The sequence below is a fragment of the Rhodnius prolixus genome, unplaced genomic scaffold (genome assembly GCF_049639745.1).
Source record: "Rhodnius prolixus isolate KJV_2025 unplaced genomic scaffold, Rpr scaffold_12, whole genome shotgun sequence".
Lineage (NCBI taxonomy): Eukaryota > Metazoa > Arthropoda > Insecta > Hemiptera > Reduviidae > Rhodnius > Rhodnius prolixus.
In genome coordinates this window covers 5,236,987-5,259,003 of record NW_027411635.1, presented here as the reverse complement: position 1 = coordinate 5,259,003, position 22,017 = coordinate 5,236,987, and positions in this window count along the sequence as shown.

The following is a 22,017-nucleotide window of genomic DNA, read 5'->3' as shown; positions in this document are numbered from 1 at the left end:
CAATTTATCTTTATTTCTTCCAACTGTGACGCAAATGGGCAGCTACCCATTACTTACAAGAGCACACTAATTCCCAAGTTTCTTGCTTATTTTATTAACTAAATGAGGTATCTAAGTAAAATAAATTTATATTAGCTTTTAATGAACGTAAAAATATTATATTACGGATTCAAATTAGCTAGAAATCGTTTCAGTTCAAAATTTGTACAGTTTTCTGTAACTCAACCAACCCGCATAGCCACGCCCTGAAGAAGGCAATATAACGTTGGCAAAAAGACGAGTTGTTGTTTTGTATTTGGGACCGATTCCTCGCTAATATGAATCCTTAATATGGTACACTAGGTAATTTTATTTCTTATTTGTGCTTAAAAATATATTTCACCTAAAAGTTGCCCTGAGGCGATTTTAACACACCCTTTTAGGAAGACGACGCCCTACAGTTTGGGGAAACCATTGCACTCTTTTAAAACTATACCCACTAAAACTTGTGTAATATGTATACACTGGACATGGGTAAAAGGGCGCATTGCAACTAGCAACATCCCTTCTTCCTCTCTACAGATTACCGAGGAGCAGCTGTGCGAAGGGTTTTGCGCGTTGGAGAGGATTCATGTTAGAAGGGTGCTCCAGCTGTAAAGTCGAGTGTTTTTAGCGACTTGTTGAGAGCCAAAGGCGCCCTTATTCTTCGTATGCACGTGCCGGCACTTCGTCCTTCTTCAACTGCCCTTACAGACACATCGCACACATAAAACATTTTTTTTTCGTATATTCACTGCAACATCTATTTCTAATCCTGATCAAAAATTAAACAAAAAAAATCTTGCTTCTACTTTCAAGGCTCCAACTTCTAACATTTTTCTTCAAACTAAGCATTTTTACTAAATGTTAATTGGATTTTTGTTTCACAGTAAACCGAAGCGAAGTTGCTATTGACAGTTTGTTTAAAAGTGCTTAGGAACTCATTGTCCCATCCAGTGGCCACCTCGATCTCTGGACTTAACCCCAATGGACTATTTTTTGTGGGGATATCTAAAAAATAAATTGTACAGTAACCTTAATCCCGTGGCTTCAGTCGATGATTTGAAACGTCGAATAACTCTAGTCTGCCTAGATCTTGACTTTGCCACCATAAGTGCTGCTACAAACAGAGCGTGGGAGTCCAGAGTTTTGGCTTGCCTATCCGTTGTTTGTGCCCAGTTTGAACAGCTTCTTTAAAAAAAATAAAGTAATTTTGACAATAAACTGAAATTTGTTTTTCATATTTTAAATTACCCATAACTTTTGAAAAACCTAACCGATTTCAAAATTTTTTTTTTTTTTAGGAGCTCAAATACTATAGAAATAAGCAAAAAAAAATATAACGTTCCATTTGAAAAAACTAAGTTGGATGCTGCATCTCGAGATACAGGGGTTTAAAAAAATGGCTCAATCACTGAAAATAAACTAGACTAAAAATGATTAAATACGTGTTTTTTATTTTTTCGAAATTTCCCGCCGTTTAAAAAAAAAAGTGGATGGAGCATATAACTCTGGTCACCCTGTATATATGGCTCTCTTAAATTAACTGTAATAAATTATTATATGATTATTTTGTATACACGTATAAAATAGATTATTAAAAACTGCTTTATGCTTGAAAAATAGAACATTATATTTTCAAAACAGCAATTAAAATATGGTTAAAAATAAACTACTTTATTAGGCGCCACGGTAGCCGAGCGATTAGAGGCGAGACCTGTAAAACTAGTATGTATTGTGTGGTACTGCGTTCGATTCCCGGTCTGTTGGCCTTGGATTTTTATTTAATGGTTAATAAAAGAATTTTACAGTAAAGTATGTTTGCTAGTCGCCTCCGTCCACGACACCTAATTGGTAGTTGGACGTTAAGCCCCGCCTGAAAAAAATAGGCAATTACTTTACTTTATTATAAGTATTATTATTTTCTAATAAATATTCATCATATCTCCTTTAAGCTTTACATTTATAGCAAAGTATGTTTGCAGGTCATGATACCTAAATTTTGAAATTGGACGTAAAGCCTGTCTGAAAAAATAGGCATTACTTTTTTACTTGGCAAGTCTAAATCTAAATCATAAAATATGCAGGGTGTACACGGAGGAGTGGTCGAAACTTTGGGAGGTGATTCAGCAGCTCAAATGCAACAAAAAATATTCTCTTCACTTTGGCCCGATTCTCAATATTGTCCAAGATATTTGCATTTTTAACTTTTCCGTCGATATTCGCGTTTTTCCACCATAAAAACGGTCGTAACTTTTCTATCCTTTATCCTACTACAAATCTGCTTATTCCAAACGAAAGAGCATTAAAATTCCTATACAGAGCCTCAAAACGTATCTTATAACAATGAAATTTTTACTTTAATGTCTAAAAATTTCGTTCTTTGTTAAATTGTTAAAAACTAAAATGGTTATTTTTCTTTTTGTTCCTTCTCCAAAAATTGACATTTGAGTAAATTAGTAAGTGAAAAGTCGGTTACGCAAAATCCCAGTTTTCTGCATTTACACCCCTCTGTTTGGGGTTGGGTTTTATTAAAAACCAAAAAAATCCATATGATCTTGAAGCTCAATAAATGCGCAACTTTTTCTGAAATTATGTGTCTACTTGATTCATTAATCATTGAAAAAATGCAGTTGAAAATTTTAATAAAGATCATCGAGAACGATTTTTTTAGACTTTAAAGTAAAAATTTCGTTGTTATAAGAAACGTTTTGAGGCTCTGTATTGAGCAGATTTATAGGAAATTTAATGCTCTTTCGTTTGGAATAAGCAGATTTGTTGTAGGATAAAGGATAGAAAAGTTACGGCCGTTTTTATGGAGGAAAACGCGAATAACAACGGAAAAGTTAAAAATGCAAATATCTTGGACACTATTGAGAATCGGGCCAAAGTGAAGAGAATATTTTTTGTTGCATTTGAGCTGCTGAATCACGTCCCGAAGTTTCGACCACTCTTCCGTGGACACCCTGTATATTTAATTGTTTCAAGTAGTTAAGTGACAGTATAAGTGTTGTGTAAGCCCAGAAATCTAAAAAGAATGATTAGTACTCTTTTTCGATAAGGGTGGACTTGAAGCACTTATTTGTTCGCGTGACTTAACTTCCATTGTTTATGAATCTGTTTAACCGATTCTCTTTTATATCCTGAGAATGGATTTCCGTTTAAAATGTATAATGAAAAAGGTGTGAGGCGACTAAGTTGGTTTAGTCTGTGCTAATAAAGAAAAACGTGAATTACAGTATTTAGCTAGAACGGGTGCGAAGTAGCTGTGGCCCGTGTTTAAACCCTAGTTATTGCTAAAGATAAAATGTTCAATGTATTATGCATGCGCTTAGTTAATTGCTAGCAAGAAGTGTGGGCAATAGCGGATAACTTATTGGTACCATTCCCCGGTCGGCCTCAAATCCTTTAATTTCCGCAAGTAGCCTGGTCTCTAGGGTCTCCAGTTTGTGTCGCACATCGTAGAATAAACAGGCTACAGGCCGTTGCCAACTAACTAGCCATATTTTTGCTGAGAGATCAACTCCAACCTACGCATATTAACTTAATCTACTTACTAGTTATGCTATATTAACTGTAATCTAACTTCTAATATTGAAATATGCCCAGTTCAGTGCATAAATAATTTTTCTATTTATCTTACGCCTTTTAAAAAAGAAGTAATGCTATCGTGACCTTTTTTTCTGAATTGATTTTTCATAAAAAGTAATGATTTTGGGGTCCATTTTACGAGGGTCGTTTGAAAAGTCCGTGCAAAGTCAGAGAGATAGCACTACTGGCGCGTATCGAGGTTATGTTTAGTTAGTAGCATCTCTTGGAAGAACACACACCAAGTTTCAGCCAGATCGGTCTATTTCTTTGTGTATGGCATTCGTTTGAATCGAGGAAGTCGAGTGATTTTCAAAAAATGGACGAAAAAGAATTTCGTGTGTTGATTAAACACTACTTTATGAAAGGCAAAACGCCTCAGGAGACTAAAGAGAAGCTTGATAAACATTATGGTGACTCTGCACCTTCGATTAGAACAGTTTATAAGTGGTTTCAAAATTTTCGGAGTGGCCATATGGGCACAAGTGACGCTGAACGTTCTGGACGCCCTGTTGAGGTTACTACTCCAGAAATCATTGATAAAATCCATGATATGGTGATGGATGACAGAAGAGTGAAGGTGCGTGAGATTGCTAGTGCTGTGGGCATCTCGAATGAACGGGTACATAATATTTTGCATCAACATTTGGACATGACAAAGCTATCCGCAAGATGGGTGCCGCGATTGCTCACGCTTGACCAAAAACGAAATCGTGTGAAGTGTTGCAAGGACGGTTTGCAGCTGTTCCAGAAGAATCCGCAGGACTTTAAGCGTCGTTTCGTCACTGTAGATGAAACATGGATACATCACTACACTCCTGAGACACAATCTAAACAATGGGTTACCAAGGGGGAATCTGCGCCAAAAAAGGCGAATACCGTTCCTTCGGCCGGAAAGATTATGGCGACTGTCTTTTGGGATTCGCAAGGAATAATCCTCATCTACTATCTGGAAAAGGGTAAAACTATTACAGGTGCATATTATTCATCGTTATTGGACCGTTTGAAAACCGAGCTGCAAGAAAAACGCCCACAAAAAAGTCCTTTTCCATCACGACAACGCACCAGCTCACACCTCAGCAGTTGTGGTCGCAAAATTAATGGAAATAGGGTTCCAACTCGTTTCACATCCCCCCTATTCTCCAGACTTGGCTCCCTCGGACTACTATTTGTTCCCCAATATGAAGAAATGGCTGGCGGGAAAAAGATTTTATTCAAACGAGGAGGTGATTGCAGAAACGAATGGCTATTTTTCAGACTTGGACAAATCCTATTATTCGGAAGGGATCAACAAACTAGAGCAGCGTTGGACGAAGTGTATAAGCCTAAAAGGAGACTATGTTGAAAAATAAAAAAGGTTTACCCCAAAAAATTAAGTAGTTTTTATTTTTGCACGGACTTTTCAAACGACCCTCGTATGTATATAGAAATATATATATATATATATCCTAAATTGAGCGTATGAAGGGTATTGTTAACTTAGTATGTAGACTTACGATGCCAAACGCTGGCCACAGGTGATATACTGACTGTTGAATTTTCTTGGATTAAATCCATAACCCAATCTACTTTAGACTTTATTGGTTTTTCCAGTTCTTTCAAACCCTTCAAATACAGAGCTATTAATAATACAACTTTAAAAATGATGCTGATTTTCAGCTGAAAATGGGATCCAAATTGGGAATGATTAAGTTTTAAGTTTTCCGGGATGTTCCGTTTTTGTAATTAACTGTTCATGTGTATTCATTTAATTTTTACTAGGTTCATACTTGAGCTGTAAAATTTCAATTTTGCGTTTTCATAATATCTGATTGTGATCCCCTTAATCCAAAAAATAATAATAATAGCCTTTATTACCAAATAAAAAAATTGGTCAGAAGCATATAATTCCAATTTTCGATGTAATTTAAATATATGAGCAATGTTGATTAATTATAATCGATATTTTCATCGGTTTTGGACGTGGAAGGGCGACCCAGGGCGTTCATCATCTCCTACGTCTTCTCGGCCATCTTGGAAACGTTTGAACCACTCAAAAAAACTCGCGCAAGTGATAAACATTCATCGCCATAAACTTCTTTTTAATAAAAGATAAGTTTCAGTAGCGGTTTCACCAAGTTTCATGTGAAATTTCACGACAATTCGTTGCTCTACTACATGTGTAGCATCATGTTTTCGGCAAAACGAAACTAACACCACTTACACAAACGACGACGGTTCCGGTCAGACAGATTTCTCTACAAAACACCGTGATACGCTGCAATCGAAAGAGAAGGCTTTACACTGCACAGCTGTCGGTCGTTAGGATTTGGCGTATGCATTAGTTCTTCTGTAGCAGCATCAGTCTCGTTATTTAATAGCCATTCAAAGATTGTACCAAGTAACGTTGTATAAAAAGAAAGATTTAGCCTGAAAAATAACTTTGAAATACGAATAAATAAAATAACTTTTCAACTGAAATTTTTATATTAAAACTGTCCGGCAGGACAGTTGTATAAGGGTTGATCGTCAAAAACTGCACGAAAAAGCGTAACGTTGAAAAACACCCAACTTTGATTTTTTTTTTCTCTTTTTGTATAAAAGATAAAATTCCCAAATTTTCTTTAAAATATAGGGCAAACCCTCCTTTATGACTGTAATTTTTTGCAACAACACAGATCTAATAGATTTCGAGAAAAAAGTTGTTGAAAATGAGCAAAAACGGCATTTTCAAAAATTGGTCTTGTTCTTGTTGTTGTTGTTCTTGTTGTTACCTTTTTTGTGAACAACGTACAGCCTAAACGCGCGAACCGATTTTCATGAATGAGGTGTCATTCGATTCGGAATTTTATGTAGATGTGCCTTTTGGGGGTCTCGACGCTGCACATCGAATGGAAGAGGAGTTAGCCCTCTTTATGTAAGGCCCCCTCCAAAATTATTGTTTCTAATTTCTCTGTAAATCTTGGCCCGATTTTGATAAAATTTGGTAGGATGATAGGGTTAGGGCTCCCCTACGTAACATTAAAACGACATTCTGCTTTTACACTTGTTAAGAGGAAGTATAGCAATCGTTTCAAATTATCGAGACGTGAACCGATTTTCATGAATGAAGTGTCATTCGAATCGAAATTTTGTTCTGACTTGTACTTTAAAAGTCTCGACGCTATGCCTCATAAGGAAGGGAGTTTGCCCCACCCAAAAAATAGACAAAAAGAAAAATCTATCCAAAAGGTACAAAAATCTCCTAAACAAAAACTTACAGTTTAAAATGTTAAGTATAAGGGTTGATTAAACGCCAAAATGCACACCAATCAGCAGGTAACCAACATACTTCATTGATATTATTTAAGTAATTTTACTGCATTAACTTTTTATTAAATTTTTTAGAATTTATTAGATGTCACAGACCCTTATGCTGGCCAGTTCATTCATTATAAGTTTTTTGATATAATAATAAAAGGTGAGGAATATCAACATAATTAGTTATAAAAATTTAAGTAATTTTACTGCATTAACTTTTCCTTCACATTTTTAGAATTTATTAGATGTCACAGATTATGAATGAACTGGCCAGCATAAGGGTCTGTGACATCTAATAAATTCTAAAAAATTTAATAAAAAGTTAATGCAGTAAAATTACTTAAATAATATCAATGAAGTATGAATGAAATGTTTGTTACCTGCTGATTTGTGTGCATTTTGGCGTTTAATCAACCCTTATACTTAACATTTTAAACTGTAAGTTTTTGTTAAGGAGTACTAAAATATAAGATTGAAATTAAAAAAAAATAATTGATAAGAACAAGAAGAAAATATTATTTTATTGGTAACTAGGCCCATCTTAGGGCAGTTTTATTTTGAGCCGTTCTGCTCCACAGTACCCCACAGAATTTATTTAGATCATCCTTACATCTCAAGAACTGTCCTCCTCTTTTCCTAGTCCTGTTTATCGGTATCCATTCTGTTACTCTCCTCGACCAGTTAATCTCCCTTATCCTCAGCCAAATGTCCAGCCCAATTCCATTTCAGCAATAAAGCCGCTTCTACTATACAGGGTGTATATGGAGGAATGGTCATTTGAGAATGCAGATGTGCTTGCGAGCCAGAGGAGACACCTTTGAAGACATAGTACATGCTGCACTAGATTAGGAGCAATAAGTAAATTCTCGGCTTATTCATTAGCTCTTCACAACCTGCCAAAAGCTTCCAAATTAATTCCAAAAGCTTATTGTGTAGTTCAAGAAAATCTGTGTTTCATTCACACATTTTGCATATTTTTCTAATTAACTAAAGAAAAACCACAGATCAAAACTCGTTAAACGAAAATCCTTTCTTTCGAAATTGGTACCCAACCCTCATTTAACACCATTTTCTTCTTTTTATTTTGTATCATTATTTATAATGTAATTTTTATGTTTTTTAATATATTTCTTAATTAATTAATTATTAAATTACACGTTTGCAAAAAATGGTACTGGATTTGATGATCCTGATCAGTTATATTCTTATGGTAGGTGAATTCCTTTCATAATGCCGACGCTGTTTTGAGGCCTACTTTTTTGTAATTAATCCCAGATTTCTGCATCAATTTTTAAAATAACCACTATTCATGATATACCTTTCGAAAGGTGATTGTATGTAGATATTTTTCCTGAATAGTGCACGTTTTTTACATATAAAATGTTTTTGAGAAAAATGAAGTCAAAGTTTTTGGAAAAAATTAGAAACTTGCTATTTCTTATGTTTGGGCCACAAAGTGAAATACTTAATATTATTATTTTGGAATACAAATTAGCTTATTTCAAAGGAATATTAACCTTCTTTCTAATGAGCTTATTGAAATCGCTTTAGCTTTAGTAGTTTCAGAAATATAGGCAACTGTTTGCTAAAAAGTAGTGATACCTTGAAAAAACATAAAATTAAAAATATCTACAAAACGGAGCCGTATCGAGCAATAGTTTATATAGATTTTTTTTTGTCGCAAATGATGCCCAGAATCGGCTCCCGAAGTTTCGACTACTCCTCCGTATACACCCTGTATATTCAGTCATTCCAGTTTTCCTTATGATTTCGGAGTTCCTAATTTTCTGAGCTCTTTGAATACCCAACATGCTCCTTTCCATCGCACTCTGAGAAGCTCTAAGACGACACTTCGCTCTCCTGAAAAAATAATTATAATAATAAATAAAAAAAATCTTAATGATTAATTGGTAGCGTGCGGTCAACATGGTCCCAAAACCTAACTCTAAAGTGCTATTTCAGCATAAGGTATGCATTTAATATTAATTAAGATCAAAAATATATACCGAAGTCCCAAAATTTTATTGTATTGGAAAAGGCAAATTAGTTGCCTAAAATTGACCCAATTGAATTCTTACTTACTTGCGTACTACGAGTGCTTCGAGCGCAAACAACTTTTGTTGGATTTGGTTCATCTTGAAACACCCATACAGTCGACACGCTGATAAGTTTCCGGCTCACACGCATATATCCATGATTCGTCACCTGTTACAATCTTATACACGTCTTTTGAAGCACCGCCATTGTATTTCTTAAGCATTTGTTTGCACCAATCGACACGAGCATCTTTTTGAAATTTTGTCAGATTATGTGGGATCCAACGAGAACAAACCTTTTTCACGGCTAAATGGTCATGCAATATTTTATATATGCTGGTGGAACTAATGCCTAAGGTTGCCTCAATCTCGCAGTATGTCACATGACGATCTTGCATTATTAGTTTTTGCACAGCATCAATGTTTTCTGACACAACAACTGATTTTTGACGACCTTCACGACTTTCGTTCGGTGAGCGAACGACCACCACGATTGAATTGATTATACCAGCGTTTCAGTGTGGCAAAGGATGGGGGCTTTATCGCCAAAAGTGGAAGTAAGTTGATCGATGCACTCCTTTCTTGATAATCCACGTCGAAAGTCGTAATAAATCATTGCAACGAAAATTTTCAAGAGTTAATTCCATTTTTTTTCGCTGAGATACAATTTTCAAGTGACTGTTGTTAGCCGCAGGACCGCCAGGTTCTCCTGTAGAAGTGGCCGATGAAAATAAGTAATCAAAGATAAAAACTTAATTTAGCAAATTGTACACGAACAGAGTATTTTGTTGTCATTGACTGCAAGTGATGGGCAGTAAACTGTAAAAGAAGTAGCAAGTTTATTGAGCCCTAATTCCACTCTAAACCATTCTAACGCTGCTATAAAAAGTGAGATGAGTACTGGACGGATCCTCTATGTTACAACTTGTAAAAACATCAACTGTTTGCCTGTTTAGAATTAATCTAAGAATCCAAGGACCTCTATTTCGTGCAATTGTAGGAAAATCTTTTAATAGCTTGAGGAAAACACTAAAGAAAAATCATTACACCCACTACTTTAAGTTTTCCAACAGTACCGGGCACTATTTTTCTCTTTTTAATATATTTCAAAGCAAGTTTTTATCTAAGCAATTAAATTCAGCCGAGTTTAGGGGTGTGCAAGTTAATATTCTCAGCTAAGTTTGCACACGGTTTAGACGAAAAGTTGAGCGCCCTGGGAAATCCCATGATCAATTACTCCACAAACTTGCGTACACATCTCCTTTTAAATTATTTGTCATACTCACGATAGGCCGCAGAACGGCATTAAATATTGATCGCTTGTTTTACAAGACGTTAATGAAAACTAAGTTGAGTAGGGTATCAGCTGTTGTTCGACCAAGGAGGTTGCTTTTCCCCCGGTCATTACTTTTTTTTTCAGTCTTGTTTTTAACTGGACATTGCGGCGCGGAGATGCAACTACTGCTCTTGGCCATTTGTCGCCCTAAATTTTACTCGGAAGTCGGTCAGCTAAACGTGGCCGCAGCCAAGTCCTGTGCTCCGTGGAATTGAATTTCTCCACTTAATTGATCGCATGGTGTTGATATGATCCGAACAAATTCCTCTAATGCGTTATTTTCGCATAATCCATGGATTTATCACCTGTTAAATATAAATTAAGATTATTTACCTGAATTCTTTCGGCTGACGAATTACAAAGCCCGTATATGCTTATATTTTTTTTCCCCCCACTGTAAAGATTGTACATTAATACTAATAAAGTGTATTATTATTGTTATTTACGACAACTTATTGATAAAGAGGAAAAGATAAAGAAATTAACAGAATAATAAGACTATGCTGCGGAATGTTTAGTAAATACAGTGTACATTAATATTAATAAAGTGTATTATTATTGTTATTTAAGATAACTTATTGATAAAGAGGAAAAGATAAAGAAATTAACAGAAGAATAAGACTAAGCTGGGGAATGTTTAGTAAATACAACTTATTGATAAAGTGGAAGAGATAAAGTAATTAACAGAAGAATTAGACTAAGCTGGGAAATGTTTAGTAAATACAGTGTACATTAATATTAATGAAGTGTGTTATTATTGTTGTTTAGGACAACTTATTGATAAAGAGGAAAAGATAAAGAAATTAACAGAAGAATAAGACTAAGCTGGGGAATGTTTAGTAAATACAACTTATTGATAAAGTGGAAGAGATAAAGTAATTAACAGAAGAATTAGACTAAGCTGGGAAATGTTTAGTAAATACAGTGTACATTAATATTAATGAAGTGTGTTATTATTGTTATTTAGGACAACTTATTGATAAAGAGGAAAAGATAAAGAAATTAACAGAAGAATAAGACTAAGCTGGGGAATGTTTAGTAAATACAGTGTACATTAATATTAATGAAGTGTGTTATTATTGTTATTTAGGACAACTTATTGATAAAGAGGAAAAGATAAAGAAATTAACAGAAGAATAAGACTAAGCTGGGAAATGTTTAGTAAATACAGTGTACATTAATATTAATGAAGTGTGTTATTATGGTTATTTAGGACAACTTATTGATAAAGAGGAAAAGATAAAGAAATTAACAGAAGAATAAGACTAAGCTGGGGAATGTTTAGTAAACACAGTGTACATTAAAATTAATAAAGTGTATTATTATTGTTATTTAGGACAACCTATTGATAAAGAGGAAAAGATAAAGAAATTAACAGAAGAATAAGACTAAGCTGGGGAATGTATAGTAAACACAGTGTACATTAAAATTAATAAAGTGTATTATTATTGTTATTTAGGACAACCTATTGATAAAGAGGAAAAGATAAAGAAATTAACAGAAGAATAAGACTAAGCTGGGGAATGTATAGTAAACACAGTGTACATTAAAATTAATAAAGTGTATTATTATTGTTATTTAGGACAACCTATTGATAAAGAGGAAAAGATAAAGAAATTAACAGAAGAATAAGACTAAGCTGGGGAATGTATAGTAAACACAGTGTACATTAAAATTAATAAAGTGTATTATTATTGTTATTTAGGACAACCTATTGATAAAGAGGTTAACAGAAGAATAAGACTAAGCTGGGGAATGTTTAGTAAATACAGAAAATTATTTATATCAGACGTGAGTATCTTCGTGGTGGAACTGTGAGGTGAGACCAGTGCTGACAATATGGGTGCGAAACTTGGAGTTTAACTAGAAAAGATATGAAGAAGTTAAGGAAGACTGTAAGAAAGATGGAGGAGTAGCATGATGAAAATAAGTAGAAGAGATAGGAAAAGCAAGAAATGGATAAGGGCGCACACTGGAATAAAAGATACTGTAAAGATGATCAGCAAAAGAAAATTGAAATGGGCCTGGCCATATTTTGCGTTCGGAAGATGAGCCAGATGGGCCAAGAAAATCCTGGAATGGTGCTCCCTAGATTTAGAAAGAAAGCGGGGTAGACCAAGAATTAAATGATACCAAGAGATGAGGTAATGCTGCGGCTCTAGAATCGCCCTAGACAGAGGAGAATGCAGAAGAATGAGTTCAGTGTATGTAGAAGCATGGCTACCAATAGAGAAATAATTCAAACAAATCAGTGATAAATTCGGTAAAATAAATAAAATAAAAAAAAGTATGTTGGGTTAGTGTTGGTGTATTAGTGCAGTGCTGTATGTAAATAAAGGTGTAAATGATAAAAGTTGTAATAAGTATAATTTTGTTTAATTAATAATTTTTTTTTGTAAATTTATTTAAATTTAAATAACTTTGAATTAAAAAAATATGTACAGATTATGTTAACGATGATAATTAATTTTAAGCTAATAAATAATTTTTTATTTTTAAATTTTATAATTAGCAACTCATATTGCCCTTCAGGTAGCCACAGCAGATTTAAATATATTTTAATGTATGGTTTTCATTTCATTTCATTATCTCCTTAACAAAAACTTACAGTTTAAAAAGTTAAGTATAAGGGTTGATTAAACGCCAAAAGGTACACAAATCAGCAAGTACCCAACATTTCATTTATACTTCATTGATATTATTTAAGTAATTTTACTGCATTAATTTTCATTCATATTTTTTAAAATTTATTAGATGTCACAGACCCTTATGCTGGCCATTTTCATCTACAAAATATTTGTTCAAGTAGCACTGTAGATTGACTGTAATATCTAGTTAATTATAATAATCAAACTATTAATTACAGGTTAGTAAGAAAAACGTTATAAAAAATTAAAAAAAATATGAGGCTAAAAAATTCAAATACTTTTTTTTTAAAAAATGCTCACACCAACATATATTAATGATTTTGTTTATTTTATTTATTTATTTGTATTTTTAAATAAAAATCGTCGGTTTAAGTTCATTCTTCGATTAAAGTAATTGTCATTTTATGTAGTAGTCAAACGTTTATAATAATAGGTAATAATTATCTGGCTTATAATATAGTTTTCTTCAATTACATTCTCAATCTAAGTTTTCTTCCCACAATGTTGTATATGTGTAATATAAAATGAATAAGATATGTATATTTTTAGGACAGCTAATTATTCCAGTATTTTACTATAAGTAAAATTAGGGGGACTAAATTAAATTACAATTGAGAAATGAATAATTATTGTTGAATAATCTACTTGTTATTAACTGTGTGTTATTTGTGCTCACGAATATTTCGGCAAGACGAATTCAAGACTGAAATATTGTTTTAAATCCAAAAATATTGATTCAAATTTAAACAGTAGCCGACTCTTAGTCTTTTTCTACTTTAACATGCATGTATATGTGACTACTCAAAATAAAGGGCATATTAAAGATAAATCAGAAGAATAATTTGGAATAGAGTTAAAATAAAGTACCTATTTAATAATGAAGATATACTATATTATTATACATTTTATCAAAATTACAACAAAAACAATATAATGAATGAACTGGCCAGCATAAGGGTCTGTGACATCTATTAAATTTTAAAAAATATGAATGAAAATTAATGCAGTAAAATTACTTAAATAATATCAATGAAGTATAAATGAAATGTTGGGTACTAGCTGATTTGTGTACCTTTTGGCGTTTAATCAACCCTTATACATAACTTTTTAAACTGTAAGTTTTTGTTAAGGAGATTTTTGTACCTTTTGGACAGATTTTCCTTTTTGTCTATTAGCAAAGTTACATATCTGCTTTACAGATTGGATTTTTTTAAAATTTGGAATAAGCTATTCTATCATTATAACCTGATAAGGTGTTAAATCGGAACCGTAACTACCACTGGAGAGATCTTTTTAAAGAATGGTTATAGTTGCGGTCCCCAATCCATCCTCAATAACAATTTTTTTGAGAAAGCCTTTTTATATAAAATAGGAAGGTATTTGTACGTAAATAGCAAAATTAAACTGCGATTTCAGTACTTCCTTTTAACAGGAGCAAGAAAAATAAACTGCGATTACAGTACTTCTTTCTAAAAGGCAAAGATTTTGAATCGAACGACAATTCATTGATGTAAATCGGTTCACTCATTGATAATTTTAACGATTGCAATACTTTCTCTTAGTAGGTGTAAGAGCATGATGGCACTTCACAGCCACGTAGAGGAACTTTAACCACTTCTTCCTGCTAAATTTTATCAAAATCGGACAAAGCGTTATACAATAGAAATATTAGTATTAATAGTTTTATAAAGGGCCTTACTTGGGTAGGGCAAACTCCCCTCCTCATGAGGCATAGCGTCGAGACTTTTAAAGTGCAAATCTATACAAAATTTCGATTCGAATGACACTTCATTCATGAAAAACGGTTCACGTGTCGATAATTTGAAACGATTGCTATACTTCCCCTTAACAAGTGTAAGAGCTGATCGCCGCTTTATTGTTACGTAGGGGAGCCCTAACTCTATCATCCTACCAAATTTTATCATAATCGGGTTAAGATTTACAGAGTAATTAGTAATAATAATTTTTAGGGGGCCTTACATAAAGGGGGCTAACTCCTCTCCCATTCGATGTGCAGCGTGGAGACCCCCAAAAGGCACATCTACATAAAATTCCGAATCGAATGACATCTCATTCATGAAAATCGGTTCGCGCGTTTAGGCGCTACGTTGTTTACAAAAAAGGTAACAACAAGAACAACAACAACAACAACAAGAACAAGAACAAGACCAATTTTTGAAAATGCCGTTTTTGCTCATTTTCAACAACTTTTTTCTCGAAATCTATTAGATCTGTGTTGTTGCAAAAAATTACAGCCATAAAGGAGGGTTTGCCCTATATTTTAAAGAAAATTTGGGAATTTTATCTTTTATACAAAAAGTGAAAAAAAAAATCAAAGTTGGGTGTTTTTCAACGTTACGCTTTTTCGTGCAGTTTTTGACGATCAACCCTTATACAACTGTCCTACCGGACAGTTTTAATTATTGTGTATTGTTTACCTGAATTCCAAATTTAAATGAAGGTAACCAACCACAAGTGTCATTACTACATTACTTTACAGAAATAACATTATAGGGGATACTTGATTCCAAGTTGCGATGCTCTCAGTCGAATCCACTTGTTAATCTCTTCCTAGGAGCTTCTTTCAGATCACCGGTGATGGATTGTGTAACGAGAGAACACTAAATACATGCAGGATTTAATTGAAACATTTTTTTTTTTTCAAACAATTTTATCTGTGTGGGATTACCAAACAGTGGTGCACCGAAATTTTCAAAAACTACCATCTTTTTTTTTTTTTTGAGAAGAATGGTTAAAAAAAAAAGTACAAAAACAAAATTAACTCAAAGAAACAAAATCTCGATCTATCAATTTCAGCCTTCGCCTTCGACTAGAATTTAATTCCAACCCTAGCCACGAATGTCGTCCGCTTCAATGAACCTTGTTAATGAACAGCTCATTAGCAAGAAATTGAAGTGGAACCCACACAGTCGACTGAAAAGGGATTAAACTGTACAGATGTTACCGACTGCTGGGAAACCCAGTTTCACACCAGCTCTTATCTTTTATTAAACAACAAAAGACTGACATACTTATGCCTCCATTTTATAACCTATATATGAATACACATCATTGAGCTATGAAATTCAACCTCCAAAGACTAGACAATTCGTTTAAATCAGAATCCTCCTTACAATCATTGATGCCTCCTTCTATTTTTTCCCAATTTGACCACCCACAGATTTTTATTCGTTTTACAAAAAATGTCCATAAATCCCTACAAGCCTACACCAAATCCTTTAGTACCAATCATCCCGCACTATAACAGATAAGATTAAAACACCAGTGGCTTTATAATTACAAGTGATGACAGTTTATTTGGGTAACTTCTACTTTTACCAGGACAAAGTAAACTCAGGCAAACTGGACTGCAAGAATATTATTTCCTCTCTACTCTCACGTGACTCCAAAATGACTGTGATCAACAAACTCCTGCTTTGGTCATCTGGCCGATGTTGTTCTACTCCTGCTCCGCCTGGAGCCTGTAGTAGCAACATCAAGAAACTCTAGGACACCACAGAACTTGCAACTCGCGACAGACTCATCTCGGCGCACTCGGAAGATTGACTCACTACAATATACTTCATCCATTATCACACTCCTATATCCAGAATCGTCTGCTGGAACTCTTTTCCATCCTAGAATGTCATCCTAATCCACTCTGCCGCGACATAGCCTCCTGCATATCCTTCTATACCCTACAGACCCAGAAGAATAAAACACATCCTTCTCTAACTTTCTACACTAGCTGCAGGTTTTTCCTTCCTATTTCCCCTGCATTCTGTACCCTACACCTTAACCTTTCTTGTTATCCTCACTTGTCATGAAGGTTACAATGTTTTGTACATTACACTTCATTTATTTATTTTTTGTACATATTTTTATTGTATTCTACTCTCGGATTGTGCAAGTGTGCATGCATGTTTTAGTGGTTGCAGTTTTAGCAGTGCTCCTTTGCAATGCAACATCGCTGTTGCCACCTATATAGCCGCACATGCTGTGAGTAAAGTTCAGACTACTTTTGCACTACGGCCAAGACAGATAAATCGAACTGCACCCCAATACAACTTAGCTTTGCGATTCTCGTCTCTAACCGCCCGGCTACCGTGGCACCGACTAAACAATGCTAGCGGCTGGCACCATTTCTGACGCAGGTTGTCCCGGTATAGCAGTATGTACATATGTAGACATTGTATTATTATTTTCAATTTAAGAGTGATGATAACCTTTATTCGCATGAAAGTATAAATTTGAATAAATGTTAACATTTGAAAACGTGTATTTATTAAAATGAATTCGTTTTATGGTTATAATGATTGTTACATATTTGAGGGAAAGAGATGTGTTCCAAATAAGGAAACTATAGTTCATACCTAAGCAATTCTAAAGGCGCTTATTACTTTAGCAGTAATTACGCCAAAAGAAAAAAAGAAAAATACTACTAACATTGGGATAAATGGATTTATTAGGGTGATTGTATTTATTAGGATGTGTATTTATTAGGATGTATTTATTTATTAGGAGGAATGAATTTATTAGGGCGATTGTATTTATTAGGATGTATGTATTTATTAGGATGTATGTACTTATTAGGATGTATGTATTTATTAGGAGGAATGTAGTTATTAGGGTGTATGTATTTATTAGGATGAGTGAATTTATTAGGATGAGTGTATTTATTAGAATGAATGTAATTATTAGAATGAATGTAATTATTAGAATGAATGGATTATTAAGGTGATTGTATTTATTAGGATGTATGTATTTATTAGGATGTATGCATTTATTAGGATGTATGTATTTATTAGGAGAAATTAATTTATTAGGATGAATGTTATTATTCGAGGAATGGATTTATTAGGTTGAATTATTACAATGAATGTATTTTTTATGACGAAAATGCTTATTTGAATGAGTGTAATGAATGTAGTTATGAGCGGGTGTATTAACTTTGTTGTAAATAGCTGATTTTAAAATTTAGGTTAGACTTCTATAGGGTGCGAGGAATATCGAGTACTCCAACCCAACATTAGTTAGTTGTAAGGAAAGACGCTTTAGAGTAATCACTTGGTCAGGTTCGACTAGATTAGATGTTAGTGTAGATTAGGCTGTAAAGTATCCTCCAATCTCCAATATAGTTCAGGTGCTAAGGACCTTTGATGTGTTGCGCACTTTTCAAAACTATACCAAAAACAGCAAAAAGAAACGTTAAAATACTTGAAGTCACAAATATTTACAAAAAAAAAAAAGTCTAACTACTTAATTAGGTAGGTATCGTGTGGATGGAGACGTCTAGCAAACATTTCTTAATGTTTCTTTTCTTTAGGGGGCAGCAGAGCAAAGCTCTGAGGATGAGCTAGTCTCTACATCGAAAGCTTGGGAAAAATAAGAAATAAAAAGTTATGACTGGATTTGGCGATAATCTTTCATATTTACAATATTTAAATGAACACACTTATTAAACATTATCTAATTAATGAAACTTAAAACTGAATATATAAAGTTTAGATATAAAACTATATAGACTCAATAAAACCCTTATTCTGCACTAAAAGATTTAACTAGTCTAAGTTATGTTTGATAAGTTTATGTCGTAAACACTTTTACATTATCATCAATATCTAAATTTGACATCTGCAGTTCACAACTGGCCGCGCATTTTCTCAAAGAATATTTTATTCTTATTGAAGAATAAACTCTTTGATCTTTGATAGGTCCCAGTTTATCATGCAGTAAATCTTCTTTTGTTTTCTTTGAAGCATTCCATCGCATATCTTAAAGAAAGTTTTCTTTTTTATAACTTGTACTTTGTTCAAGTTTATAGGCGCCATTGTAAAACGAGTTAGAGGCGAAGACCGTAAAGCTAAGACGTATTGTGATACTGTTAGTTCGATTCCCGGTTTTAGGCCTTAGATTTTATTTAATGTTTAATATGGGAACTTTACAGTAAAGTAGGTTTGCTAGTCGCTTCCGTTCACTCTACACCTAATTTGGTAGTTGGACGTAAAGCCAGCCTGAAAAAATAGGCAATTATTTTTACTTTATTAAAGTTTGCAGTTGAAATGAAGTTCCAAATATAGATATACAGGGTGACCACAGTTATACGTATACTCCACCCACTTTTTTTTTTTAACGGTGGGAAATTTCAAAAAAATAAAAAACACGTATTTAATCATTTTTAGTCTAGTTTATTTTCAGTGATTGACCCATTTTTTTAACCCCCTGTATCTCGAGATACAGCATCTACCTTTGTTTTTTCAAATGGAACGTTATAGTTTTTTTTGCATATTTTTATAGTATTTGAGCTCCTAAAAAAAACAAAAAAATTTTTTTTGAAATCAGTTAGGTTTTTCAAAATTTATGGTAAATTAAAATGTGAAAAACAAATTTCTGTTTATTGTCAAAATTATGTTTTTTTTTTTTAAAGAAGCTGTTCAAACTGGGCACAATCAACGGATAGGCAAGCCAAAACTCTGGACTCCCACGCATAGCTTTGTAGCAGCACTTATGGTGACAAAATCAAGATCTAGGGAGGCTAGAGTTATTCGACGTTCAGGTTGTTTTTTCTACAAACGTTTAGTGTGGAGTTTTAGGAAATCAACTAATCGGCCCAAACTTCTACAGAGAAGAACTTAACTGGTGTAAGGAATCTAACTTTTTTTTAAGAGACATTTAGCCAGCTCTGCTTGAAGATGTTCCTCTACAACGTCGGCTAGATATGTATTTTTTACAAGAGGGTTGCCCGGCACATAATGCGAGAGTGGTTTGAGGTTACCTGGACAGAAATTTCCATGAAAAGTGCTTAGGGGCTCATTGTCCCATCCGATGGCCACCTCGATCTCTGGACTCAACCCCAATGGACTATTTTTTGTAGGGATATCTAAAATAAAGTGTACAGTAACCTTAATCTCGTGGCTTCAGTCGATGATCTGAAACGTCGAAAAATTTCCCGCCGTTTAAAAAAAAAGTGGGTGGAGCATATAACTCTGGTCACCGTGTGTAGGTTTCGTGACCGTAAATTAATTAAACTAAGGATTCAAGATTGGCGAGGAATCGGTAAAATTAAAAAACAACTCGTCTTTTTGCCAACGTTTCGACAACTGTAACTCAACCAACCCTCATAGTCACTCCCTGAAGAAGACAATATATTTGTCGAAACGTTGGCAAAAGGACGAGTTGTTTTTTTAATTTGATCGATTCCTCGCCAATCTTGAATTCTTAGTTGAAGTGAAGCTTTTTTAACATTTAAAACTTACAGTTTTAAAAGTTAAGTATAAGGATTGATTAAAGGCCAAAAGGTACACGAATCAGAGAACCTATTAAAAATCTACTTCATTTTTTGAAGAAAATAACACTTCATTGAAGAAAATAGGTTCACGAAACGATAATTCTAAATGATTGCTATACTTCCCCTTAGTAGGTGTAAGAGCAGAACTTTGCTTTAATGGTACGTAGAAGGGAGCCCTAACCCTTTCACACTGCCAAATTTTATCAAAATCGGGTTAAGATTTACAGAATTATTAGTAATAATAATTTTGGAGGGGGATCTCACATACATGGGGCTAACTCCTCTCCCATTCGATGTACAGCGTCGAGACTCCCCAAAAGGCAAATCTACATGAAATTCCGAATCGAATGACACCTCATTCATGAAAATCGGTACGCGCGTTTAGGCGCTACGTTGTTTACAAAAAAAGGTAACAAGAAGAAGAACAAGAACATTTTCTGAAAAAGTCGTTTTTGCTCGTTTTCGGCAACGTATTTCTCGAAATCTGTTTAATCTATGTTGTTGCAAAAAAAATACAGTTATAAAGGAGGATTTGCCCCATATTATAAAGAAAATTTGGGAATTTTATCTTTTATAGAAAAAGAGAAAAAAAATTGTCAAAGTTTGGTGTTTTTCAACGTTACGCTTTTACGTGCACTTTTTGACGATCAACCTTTATACAACTGTCCTACCGGACAGTTTTAATGAAGTGCCGAGTCTTGAATATTACAACAAAGATGTTACAAAAAATGTTTTGGAATTTAGTTTTGAACTTCCGCCATCATATCTGAGAAAGATCAAAGTTCGGAGAAGCATCAGAAAAAAGAAGTGCTAAACTAACAAACACAATTTCGATGTTAACACATGGTATAAAAATCTGAGCGATGGCCAGCTTCTTTTTAAATATAAAAAATTCAAGAACCTTTTTATGGATATCTCTAATACAAGAAAAAGATATAAAATACAAAGATATCCTTAACTATATCTCTTCCATTAGAATTTTTATCTAAACATCAAATTGAACTTATATTTGTTCTGGTGATTTGATTCTCTATCTTTGTGCTTTGTGAGTTGGAAAAGGCAGTGAATTTAATTCTTTCATCTCGAGATTATCTCCTGTTTGATGAAGCTTTTATCTCGGGCAATAAATGTTTTTTATTTCATTTCACTTCTACATCACCTTTTTTCAGCTACCAGCCACTTTATTTACACGTTCAGCAACTTGTGTCATTTTCTCGGGAAATATCATTATAACTGGGATGTGTTAAAAAAAGAAGTAAACTTTGTATTAACTTTTATGAATTTTTTATTAAAGTTAAAAATATAGCTTCTTTTTTTTCTAACTTTGTCTTTAGTTACTTTTACTTAATCTACTTTTCTTTTTTTTTACTTTAATCTAAAGAAAGCCGACAACTGAAGTTATTGAAAAGCGGACTCATTGATCCTGCCTGCTACTTGGCAGTGTTCTCTCGTTACACTAAAAACTCAGTGATCTGTAGAAAAGAAAAAAAAAAAAAAAAACTCTCTGCTCTAGAAATCTAAGAGCAGAATGTTGGACTCTAAGGGTACGTTTACAACGGAGCTGTGAGTATAGATGATAGCAGAGATGTTAACTGATAGAGTAAAATATAATCGCTGATTAGTGTGCTCAACGGAGCTGTGATACATGCAACATGTCCGAGTAGTGAAGAAGAGTTTTTATGTTCACCAGCAACCAAATGGTATATTTTAAAGAAAAAACGCTTTAGAAAATATCATGTACATCCCATAAGCAAAATACGAAGTACTTTGGGTGAATTTCACTATTTATATAAGGAACTTAGAAATTATCCGGATCGTTTTTTT